Source organism: Hemicordylus capensis, chromosome 3, assembly GCF_027244095.1.
Source record: "Hemicordylus capensis ecotype Gifberg chromosome 3, rHemCap1.1.pri, whole genome shotgun sequence".
Taxonomy (NCBI): Eukaryota; Metazoa; Chordata; class Lepidosauria; order Squamata; family Cordylidae; genus Hemicordylus; species Hemicordylus capensis.
In genome coordinates this window covers 138,864,652-138,874,976 of record NC_069659.1, presented here as the reverse complement: position 1 = coordinate 138,874,976, position 10,325 = coordinate 138,864,652, and the positions used below count along the sequence as shown (strand labels likewise).

Sequence of the window (10,325 nt, the reverse complement as noted above, 5' to 3'; positions counted from 1 at the left end):
CGTCTGAGGGGTTTGGGGGTGGGAGGCACTGTTCTACAGTGGTTCCGCTCCTACCTCTCGGATAGATTCCAGATGGTGTTGATTGGAGACTGTTGCTCTTCAAAATCTGAGCTTAAGTATGGTGTCTCTCAAGGCTCCATACTTTCTCCAATGCTTTTTAACATCTACATGAAACCGCTGGAAGAGATCATCAGGGGATTTGGAGCTGGGTGTTACCAGTACATTGATGACACCCAGATCTACTTCTCCATGTCAACTTCTTCAGGAGCTGGCATATCCTCCCTAATTGTCTGTCTGGAAGCAGTAATGGGCTGGATGAGGGAGAATAAACTGAAGCTGAATCCAGATAAGATGGAGGTACTTATTGTGAGGGGTCAGAACTCCAGAGACAATTTTGATCTGCCTGTTCTAGATGGGGTCACACTTCCCCAAAAGGAACAGGTTCGCAGTCTGGGAGTACTTCTGGATTCACACCTCTCCCTAGTTTCTCCCTGGCAGGTGAAGAAATAGAAATAGATGGACACTTCTCCTCCAGTGCTGCTGCAAGGGCAGGTGGTCCATCAATGGGCAATCTGGTCAACCACTACCCTCATCTATGGGGATGGAATGTAAAGAGGAAGTGGCAGCATTCCTAACCATGGCCCACATGAAGTAGGAGATGGGGCACCTGGCAGCAGCACCTGCTTCCAATTAGTAACACTGAGGTCATTCACACAATCAAAAACTGTGTGCCTGGATTTGGCATCTCTGTGTGTTCCCAATTTCCAGTTGTGTGGAAGCAAGGTCAGAGGAAAACCAGGGTAGAAGTGATTGTGTGGAAGCAAGGTAGGAGGAAAACCTGGGTAGCTTTTCCTCCTACCTTAAAGTAAAGTTGTGCCATAAAGTTGTGCCGTCAGTGTCGACTCCTGGCGACCACAGAGCCCTGTGGTTTGCTTTGGTAGAATAAAGGAGGAGTTTACCATTGCCATCTCCCGCGCAGTATGAGATGATGCCTTTCTATATCGCTGCTGCCCAATATAGGTGTTTCCCATAGTCTAGGAAACATACCAGCGGGTATTCGAGTCAACAACCTCTTGCTCCCTAGGCAAGTTACTTCCCTGCTGCACCATTAGGTGGCTCTCCTCCTACCTTGAAACACTTCTACCCAGGTTTTTCTCTTACCTTGCTTCCACCCAACCAAAAACTGTGAGCACACCAGGAGTGGAGCCAGACTGCCGATGGCCTGTGTGCGGCCACGGCAGCCCCCTGGTCCTGCCCCCCGCATCTGACATCAGATGTGCCTGGCTAGCCATGCCCCCGCATCTGATGTCAGACGCAGGGGCATGGTCTCGCAGGCAAAGAGAAGGAAGATTTCAGTTTTAAAAAATCCCAGCGGAGGGAGAGGGGTTGTTCAGGAAGCTGTGTTCACCAGTTACACCCATCTGCTCAATTATAGCTACATCCCTGCCCAGTAAAAAGCACCACGCCGATCTTGTGCTCCCTTAGGGCATTCAAGCACACCAGCTGCTCGCCTTGGGAATGAAAAGCCACACTCATTGAATTTGCAGCCTGCTCCAGAAAAGTTCTCAGAGGCTCACTTTTTCGCTGGCGCTTCTTCACAGTCGTGCCAAGCTCACAACAAGGTACCCATTCCTTCTTCTGGTCTCGCTGCCCCTGCCTCCCCAACTCCGCCAGGAGCCAGAAGGGGAAATATCACGTGGGAAATCAGCTGTAATCGGCTTTGAGACCAATTTAAAGAGCAAAGTTGCCGCCGCTGCTTGAGTGTGGTAACCCTCCCTCAGAGAGCGCACCCGGTGCGTGCGCCTGCCTGTATCTGTATATGGAGGACTGAAACCAAGTCTGTTTACTGGGGAAGTCCCAGCCTCGACTTTCAGTAAGACTCAGTTGCAAGTAGCTTTTGAAGGGCTGTGATTATTTCCTAAGACTTCTTGTGAAGTCAAATTGCCTCGTGGTTTTTGTTTTTTCGTGTTTTCACTCTTTAATGTTGCCCCCATTCTTTCGTGTGTAATTATTTAAACGGGAGATCAATGGCAGCTTTATGCTAATATTGCAGAACAAAGCGTGCAGGGGCGGGGGAAGGAGACAAGTAAGGGAGAGGAGGGCAGCTTGGGAGGTGAACAGAAGGAGAAGCAGTAGCAGTGGGGTGGGGGAGGCAGATGGAGGACGCTCATGGGCAGACACAACACTCTCTAGTTCCTGCAAACACAAAGGGCTCTCTCCCAAGGCCCTGCTCAGCCTGGGTAAAATACTCGCTGGCAATGGAGCCATTGTTTCTGCTGAGCAAGGAACAAGAGCAGCGAAGCAACGACGAAGCTCCTCCATCTGAAGCAGCCAGACAATCAACTGTGCGGGAAGCTGCTACTACAGCAAGCGGCCTTTGGGGGAGAGTCACGTCCCCGCGTCTGACATCAGACACAGGGTGTGTGTCTGGGGCCACGCTTGTGGCTCCTGATTGTTGGGCGGCCTGAGTTCTTTGAACCCTTTCGCCCAATGGTGGCACTGCCCCTGGAGCACACGCAGCTCCCAAACCCAGACAGAACAGTTTTTGATTGTGTGAATGACCTCATTCTGTCCCCAGTCTTCAATATGAGATGAAAGTGCTCAACATTTGGGCCTTGCTGAAGAGAAAAGACTACTCCCCACTCTAGTCTGTCCCATAGCTAGAAGAAAGGTATGCCACCCTAGGTTTTTTGTTTATCTAGGAAATAGAATACTACACTGATTTCCTGTCTCTCCTTTGCTTCATAGTAGGGCAAATACCTGTCTCTTCCCTCCCTCACCAGTACAACATGGGCAGTTACACAGGCCACATAGCATTAACAGATTATGATGGCCTTCCTATTTCCACCCCACCACATGACCCCCCCCCGATTCTTAGTTTCCTATTATTATCCTGTAAATAATAAATTGCAGGCCTACAAAGTCCTGTTCTCTGTTTCCTGAAAGATTTCTGCCCTGAGTCCAGGATGACAGTTTTATGGTCCAAGGGACAAAACTTTATTTAATGGGGCAGGGGAGAAATTCGAAATGGACTTTTGATTTTTAAAAGAGATCACAGTGACCAACTATAAAATCCTTTGCTTCAAAAACATCTCATGTTCACAAAAACCATTCACACTACTCACATATTATTACATCACATATTATTACATATTGCTGGTAATTGGTGGAGCTCTCGTTTCTTTTCTCAACATGTTCAAATTGTTATGTCAAGGAAATCTTATAATGATAATCTAGGACATCTTTGGCTCGCACTTTAATGGAAATCAAATTTCTTACATGTCTCATTCCCACAATTTCTCTAATATCCCTTTACAGACTCTCATTTTCTTAAGAGGGGGAAATACACATTTATCTGATGTGCCACATGAAGCATGTGGTGTCTTGATATACAGAGAAAGAGTAATCATCTTATCAGGCACCATACTTTTCAACAGGTTATTGTTAACTCATTGTCATTGTTCTGTTCCTAGGGGTGGGTGGGTTGTGTTTTTTTTTAAGTACCAATGAAATCAACTAGTATATTACTGGTTAATAATCTGCCATGCTTACATCATAAACAGAGCAGGTAATCTTATTAAAGAAATAATCTGTGGGAGCTGTGCCCACTTCCTCTGTGGTTGCCTCTGCCTGCACAGTGGTTCTTCCCCTTATGTATTTATCTGTAATCACTAAACTCCTAAGAAACAATAAGGATATTTAATTAGCTTTCATTGGCTTCAAGCTTTTCTTTGAATAGATTCCATACAACCATTCTGAATCTTTCCTCGGGAACAAAATAGCTTTTCTTTCCCATTCATCTGATTTTTATCTTTTAGCCCACACACAGCGGGATGTACAATATTTCATAGACATAAAGTGCTAGATTAATGCACATGTTTCCAACTAGATTCAACTTTATTCAAGGAACTCTTAAAATGAGCAGTGTTCACTTAGGTGATTTCGTTCCTTTTTTGAAACACTTTCTGGCTTCACCTAAAGAAATAGGTACTTCTGATGACAACAACCTGAAGCTTTCAAGTTAATGTTCTCACACAATAAATCAATTGACCTGGGATCTGAAGTGTGTGCTAAGCAGACATGCCTGAATCTCTGATGCAGTTAATATACTTCCAGAATTAGAAACTACCAACTGTCACTGATGTCTTTGAAACTTCACAGCTAAACTACTGTTAACTGCTGCCTAAGAGAAAACATCAGATGAGTTGGGGGGCAGGGCGGGGTGGTGGTGGTCCTAAATTGTAGGAAAATACATGAATATATGCATGAAGAAAACTAGATATCAAGGGAAAGGATTCAGAATCTAGCCTTCTTCCTCACATGCTAGGTTTCTATGAGGTGTTTTTTTTCTGAATGGAGGAATAATCAGTCCCGTGAGCCCACACATGCAGTCTGAAGGGATTCTGCCCATATGCAGCCCAGCAGTTCATGAAGAAGGTGAGGGAAAGTAATCCAGTTAGGCACCAAATGGTGTCTGTAGCTGCCATGAAGCAGAGGTGGATACCTGTACTTGAGAGGAGAGAGTGGCATTTTGTGCCCTGCCTTAGGATGCTGAGATCTTGAGCCACCACTGACTTGAACTACCTTTTGTGAAAAATAGGCCTCAGATATAACTCAAGGACAGCAGATATGGGCATCTATAAATGACCAAACAAGAGGAATTTCAGGACATTTTTTCTAAGCATTGGCTCTATTTTATCAGAAGAATCTTTTCACAAATCCCTAGACTTCCCAGAGCAGAACTCGGATATACTTATAAAAATAAACTAGGTATGCTCGTTTTATATGAGAAACCTAGCTAGCATTTCTAAATACAGCACTGACCTACAGAGTAAAATGCATATCTTTAATATCTCACAAGGCCAGATCAGTGTCTAAGATTAGCTACAGTATTTTATGAGCCTTAGAAAACAACGTTCAAATCTGACCCAGATTACCATAAATCTGATGATGATAAATCAGGCAGATCTAGCAGAGCAAGTAGCCTAAGACTATTTTGTATTTTATGTAGAACCCAGAATCTGTATTTTATGTAAAATGTAAATGTGCAAATTATGGTTGTCCCAAGTCTTCTTGAGACTTTGAATTGATCATAATATCATTTCTCACAGAAATAATGTCCCATGAGAAGATGCATTACATTTCTTACTTGATCAAGTGATTGATTAAACAGACGTAGAAAGAACTAGCAGTAAGCAGGGAACACAAACACTGTTAGAAGCTGACACAAAAAATCTACACGAGGCACATTACCATGGTATCCTTTTGAATCATTTGAGGGATTTGGAAATAGGGGGTACTGCTGCAGGCAGATTTCAGATGGGATCAGGTTTTATGCTGGTTTTAAATTGTTCTGTAATTATTGTTTTTAAAGGGATTGAATTGTGAGTTTTATTTTTATTGTTGTGCACCACTCAGAGCTGTTTGGATGGGGCGGTATAGAAATGTGAATAAACAATCAAACAAATAGTAAAGTCCTAAATGGCTTTTGACCAGGGTACCTGGGATAAGGCCTTCTTCTGAATGATCCCCACTGCACATTAAGGTCATTAGGAGAGGTCCATCTCCAGCTGCCGCCAGCTTGTCTGGCAGCAACTTGGGATCAGTCTTTCTCTGTAGCTGCTCCTGGGCTCTGGAATGCGGTCCCTATGGATATTAGAGGCTTTAAAAGCAGCCTCTAGCCGCCTTTAGCAGCCTTTAAAAGAGCCCTAAACACATATCTTTTTAGCCTGGCTTTTAGTGATTACTGAAATGCTTTTAAACTGGTTTTAATTTGGTTTTAGTGAGTTGTTTTTATGTTTTTATATTTACAAACCGTCTAGAGCCATCTGGGTGAAGCGGTATAAAAATCAATACATAAATAAATTACACAAGGCTTTGATAAGCAGTACTTCTTCTATTGCAAGTAATGGCCTAGTAGTAGTCTTTCTTCTATTGCAAGGAATGGCCTTTCTGTGCAAAAGGCCTTGGCTTAAGGGTAGATAAAGAGGTCATTCACACAATCAAAAACTGCATTCTACCTGGGTTTGGGATCTGTGTGTGCTCCCAATTTCTGGTTTTGTGGAAGCAAGATAAAGGAAAGCCTTGTAGAACTGATTGTGTGGAAGCAGGGGAGGGTGAAAACCTGGGTAGCTTTTCTTCCTACCTTGCTTTTTTCACACAGTGACTTCTACCCAGGTTTTCCTCTTATCTTCCTTCCACACAACCAAAAACTGGGAACACACACAGCTCCCAAACCCAGGTAGAATGCAGTTTTTGATTGTGTGAATGACCTCAGAGAGTGAAAGCTAAGCAAGGCTTGGAATAAAGATAGCCAAGGGTAACACTATTACAGAATGAGAGTTGCATTCAGGCAGGTGTCACTCTAGAACTAGTTTGGGGGAGCAAAGGGGTGGCTAAGAACATTATTAGGGGAGCAAAGCTTTTGCTATACATCAAGTATGTCTAGAGATAAGGCAATTGGTTTTAGCTTATTTACCTTGCTTGACTTTTCCAAACGTATTCAGAAAATAGGCCAGATTCCTCTTAGAAAATAGTGTTTTAGGCCAAACTTTCCATTCTACTTTCCAGGATAGTTTTCTCCTTCTATCCAAGATCATGCAGCAGGACAGACTGAGGTGGGGCGAGAAGTCAATACCAGGCCAGTTAGTCTGCAGGGGAAATGACTCTTCACCCCCTGGCACACATGGTCTCACCCAGCCAAGAAGGAAGCTAAGGGGTTGGCCTGGATCCTGGAGGACTCTCTTATCGACCTGGCTGCACTGGCTTTTGCTCCTTGTTCTGGGGTATAGGAGTTAGTGAATGAGGCTTCTTTTGAAAACATTGAGGCTTTTTACAATAAATTAATTCAAGCTATAGGACTATAATATACTATAGAGGTTTGCCCGGAACCAGCTGGTGCGGTTCAGGTTGAATCTGAATCGGACTGGGCCCGGTTTCTGGCACGCCCTCAGAACCCTCCCCCTTTGGAGGGGGGTTTCCGTGAACATTTTTAGGTTAATATTTTTAAAAGTTGTTTTAACTTACCCCCTCCAGATGGGGTTTCTGAGGATGTGTCCATGGAGGTTCCCCCTTCCCCTGTCAGCCTCCCTGCCTTCCAAAACCGGCCTGTTCAGCCGTTTATCGGCCCGTTCAGGCCTTTCCCCTAATGCGGCGACCATTTTGGAGGACATCAAGCCTGTGCAACGGGCCTCTGCATGGCCTGAGCAGGCCACACAGAGCCCCATTTGCACACGTGTGGCAGCCTCCAAAATGGCTGCTGCGTCAGGGGAAAGGCTCGTGAACGGGCCGGTTTTGGAAGGCAGGGAGATGGAGGGGAGGGGAATCTCTGCGTAACTCCATGCCACCTTGGAGAAAACACCCCCCCCGGGTAAGCTTTTAAAAAAAAATACCTAAAAATGTTCGTGGACCCTCTAAATGGGTTCGGTCCAGGGGCGTAGCTATAATTGAACGAAAGGGTTCAAAGAACACGGGCCCCCAGCTCCTGAGGGCCCTCCTGCTCCACCCCTCCCTATTTTCTCCATTATCTCCCTCACTCTGGGGGCTGCCAGAGAGAGGGATGAACACGGGCCCTCTCTCCCCTAGCTACGCCCCTGGTTCGGTCCAGGGTCCAGCCGAATCAGGGTGGTTTGGCTTTACTCTGAGCCTTCAAACCACATCGGTTTGACTTTGAACCAGTTCATTTTCAAACCTGTTTGCACATCCCTAATATACTATGAGGACCCCAATATACTATGTTGACTGATACTTTGCTGTAAAGTTCTAGTCTGTTGAATGGGGGAGTGGGAAATCACATAATCTGTTAGGCTTTCCTCCTTGACTAACATAATTCTAAATAGCAATAGCAATAGCACTTACATTTATATACCGCTTTATAGCCGGAGCTCTCTATATAAATCTATATATAATCTCTATATAAATCTGAAGAGACAGACTGTTCTCATTGACCCACCTATTTCTGTCTAACCATAAACTATTTCTGTCTAACTATAAACTATTTTGACTCAGTTAATTGAACAGGGTCAACATCAGCATCTATCTTGTGTAGCTGCAGATGATCCACTTCCTCAGAGGACACTCTACTGATGCCTGCCCTGGTGGCTGTGTGAGCCTGCTCACCTTATCAGCATGGCAGATCCCCTGCCTGGGGATGCTAGGGATTGAACCTGGGATTGTGAGCCTGCTCTACCGCTGAGCTATGGCCCCATTGTAATGTTTCAGTACAAAACTATTTGGGAGAAGGAAGGAAAACTATGATACTCACTATTTCAAGGTAAGTTTAAAAAAGGAACACATACATCCAACAAATTTCAGCTCTTTGGAATAAGGAAATACACTAACCACCACCACCACCACCACAACAACACTAAACCTACTTAGTCTCCCAGGTTACCTGGAAAAGTGCCTTCTTCTGCCGGATCCCTATCACACATTAAGGCAATCGAGAGAGGTTCGTCTCCGGATGCTGCCAGCTCGTCCAGTGGTGACTCGGAAAAGGGCCTGCTCTGTAGTTGCTCTTGGGCTATGGAATGCGCACTTTATAGACGTTCATGATTTACCAGCTTTTAAAAGAGCCCTTACGATACATTATTTTAGCAAGGCTTTTAGCAATCTCTGAATGTTTTAAATTGTTTTAACAGATTGTTTTTTGTTGTGTTTATTTTTGTGAACTGCCTAGAGCCTTTGCAGTCAGGTGGTATATAAATTTTTATATATATATACACACAAAACCGGTTATCAAAGCGGTTTTAGATGAGAAAGAATAGTAATAGTAAAGGCTGTCCCTAAAAGGCTCACAGTCTAAGAAGAAATACTAGGGAGATATCTCCCTCTACTAAATATAAGGGAATCATAACTTTGAGAGTTGCCAGTAGATCCAAGATTTCTTAATCTGTATGAGCTCCAGTACTAATGTAACAATGTCCAACCAGCATTACCGGTTGAGAATGCAAATGTTTCTCATCTTATTATCCTAAATAAAGAGGAAATAAACCCAGCATGGTCCACATAGCTCACAAAAAAGTTAGGAACTACTTGCCCAGGCAAACACTGAATAGGAGATGAAAGGCTCAGCATCAGTTTCCTGAACAAATCAAATTCAAAGGATTTAAAAAAAAAAACCCACTCAGTGTATAAAGGCTACACTATGACAGCTATGAATTATGAGTTTTGCTCACAGCTCTTCTTTAATTTGACCTGATAAATTAAACCATACAGAACACTGACACTCATTGTGAACGAGAGTTCTTAAGGGCGGGAGTAATGGCTAGGGGCATATTTCTTAGCTTTTCATTAAATCTATCTGCTAAAACTCCCCCCCCCCCATTAATTTATTGTTAAACACATTCTATGAACTTTTTTTAAAAGGGCAAAACTAAATCATACCTAGAAGGGGAATTGCTAAGTAACTATGAATTGTTAACATGATTTAGAACACAAACCAGCATAGGATTTGTCAATATGCTGTGACAGCGAAAAAGGCGCCATCATGTTAGGAAAGGATAGAAAAGGCCAGCTAAAACTGATCAAGGAATTGGAGTACTTTTCTATGAAGAAATGCTAAAGCATAAAGGCCTGCTTGGAGTAAACTGTGCCGTTGAGTATGCTGTGCCGTTGAGTCGCTATCGACTCCTGGCAACCACAAAGCCCGGTGGTTTTTGTTTGGTAGGCAGGGTTTACGATTGCCATCTCCCGTGCAGTATGAGATGATGCCTTTCAACATCTTTCCTATAGCACTGATGCCCGATGGGAAACATACCAACAGGGATTCAAACCGGCAACCTCTGGCTTGCTAATCAAGTCATTTCCCCGCTGCGCCATTAGGTGGCTTTTCTGCTTGGCGTAGGACCCTTGAATACTTCTAAGAGAGGGAGGGAGAGGAAAAGTGTGTGTGTGTGTGTGTGTGTGTGTGATTGAGACTGAGAGAGAGAGAGAGAGTTGTTAGAGACTATGCAAATTATAAACATAGAGAATTGTTTCTCTTTCTCTCATAATATGAACGCAGGGTCACCCAATGATTTTATGGCATGTCCAGTATGTACTTTCTTATGTAATCATGTGAAAGATAGAATTCAGTACCACAAACTATAGTGAATGGCATGGGTAGGTCACAAGATGGCGAATAACTCTATCAGTGGACAACAGCTTTGATAACTAAATGACTCCCCATATACAGAGACAAAAGAAACTTCATGCCCTGCTTGTGAGCTTCAATAAACAGATTCCCAGACTGGATAGATCTTGGTTATATTTTGGTGATACACAAACTAAAGTTAACCTTTTGAGACATTCTGTAGTCAGTTACAGCACACTGAGACTTCTGATAT

The 10,325-nt window shown here is 43.8% G+C and overlaps 1 long non-coding RNA gene across 1 annotated transcript; it reads right to left on the bottom strand.

Annotated features, from left to right (window-relative positions):
- Positions 1-2,983: 2,983 nt before the first annotated feature.
- On the bottom strand, positions 2,984-6,612 carry LOC128348863 (uncharacterized). Its single transcript, XR_008318391.1, has 2 exons — positions 6,479-6,612; positions 2,984-4,637 (listed from the first exon to the last, which is right to left on the bottom strand). It is a non-coding gene; the product is annotated as an uncharacterized LOC128348863 (long non-coding RNA).
- Between the last annotated feature and the right edge of the window lie 3,713 nt (positions 6,613-10,325).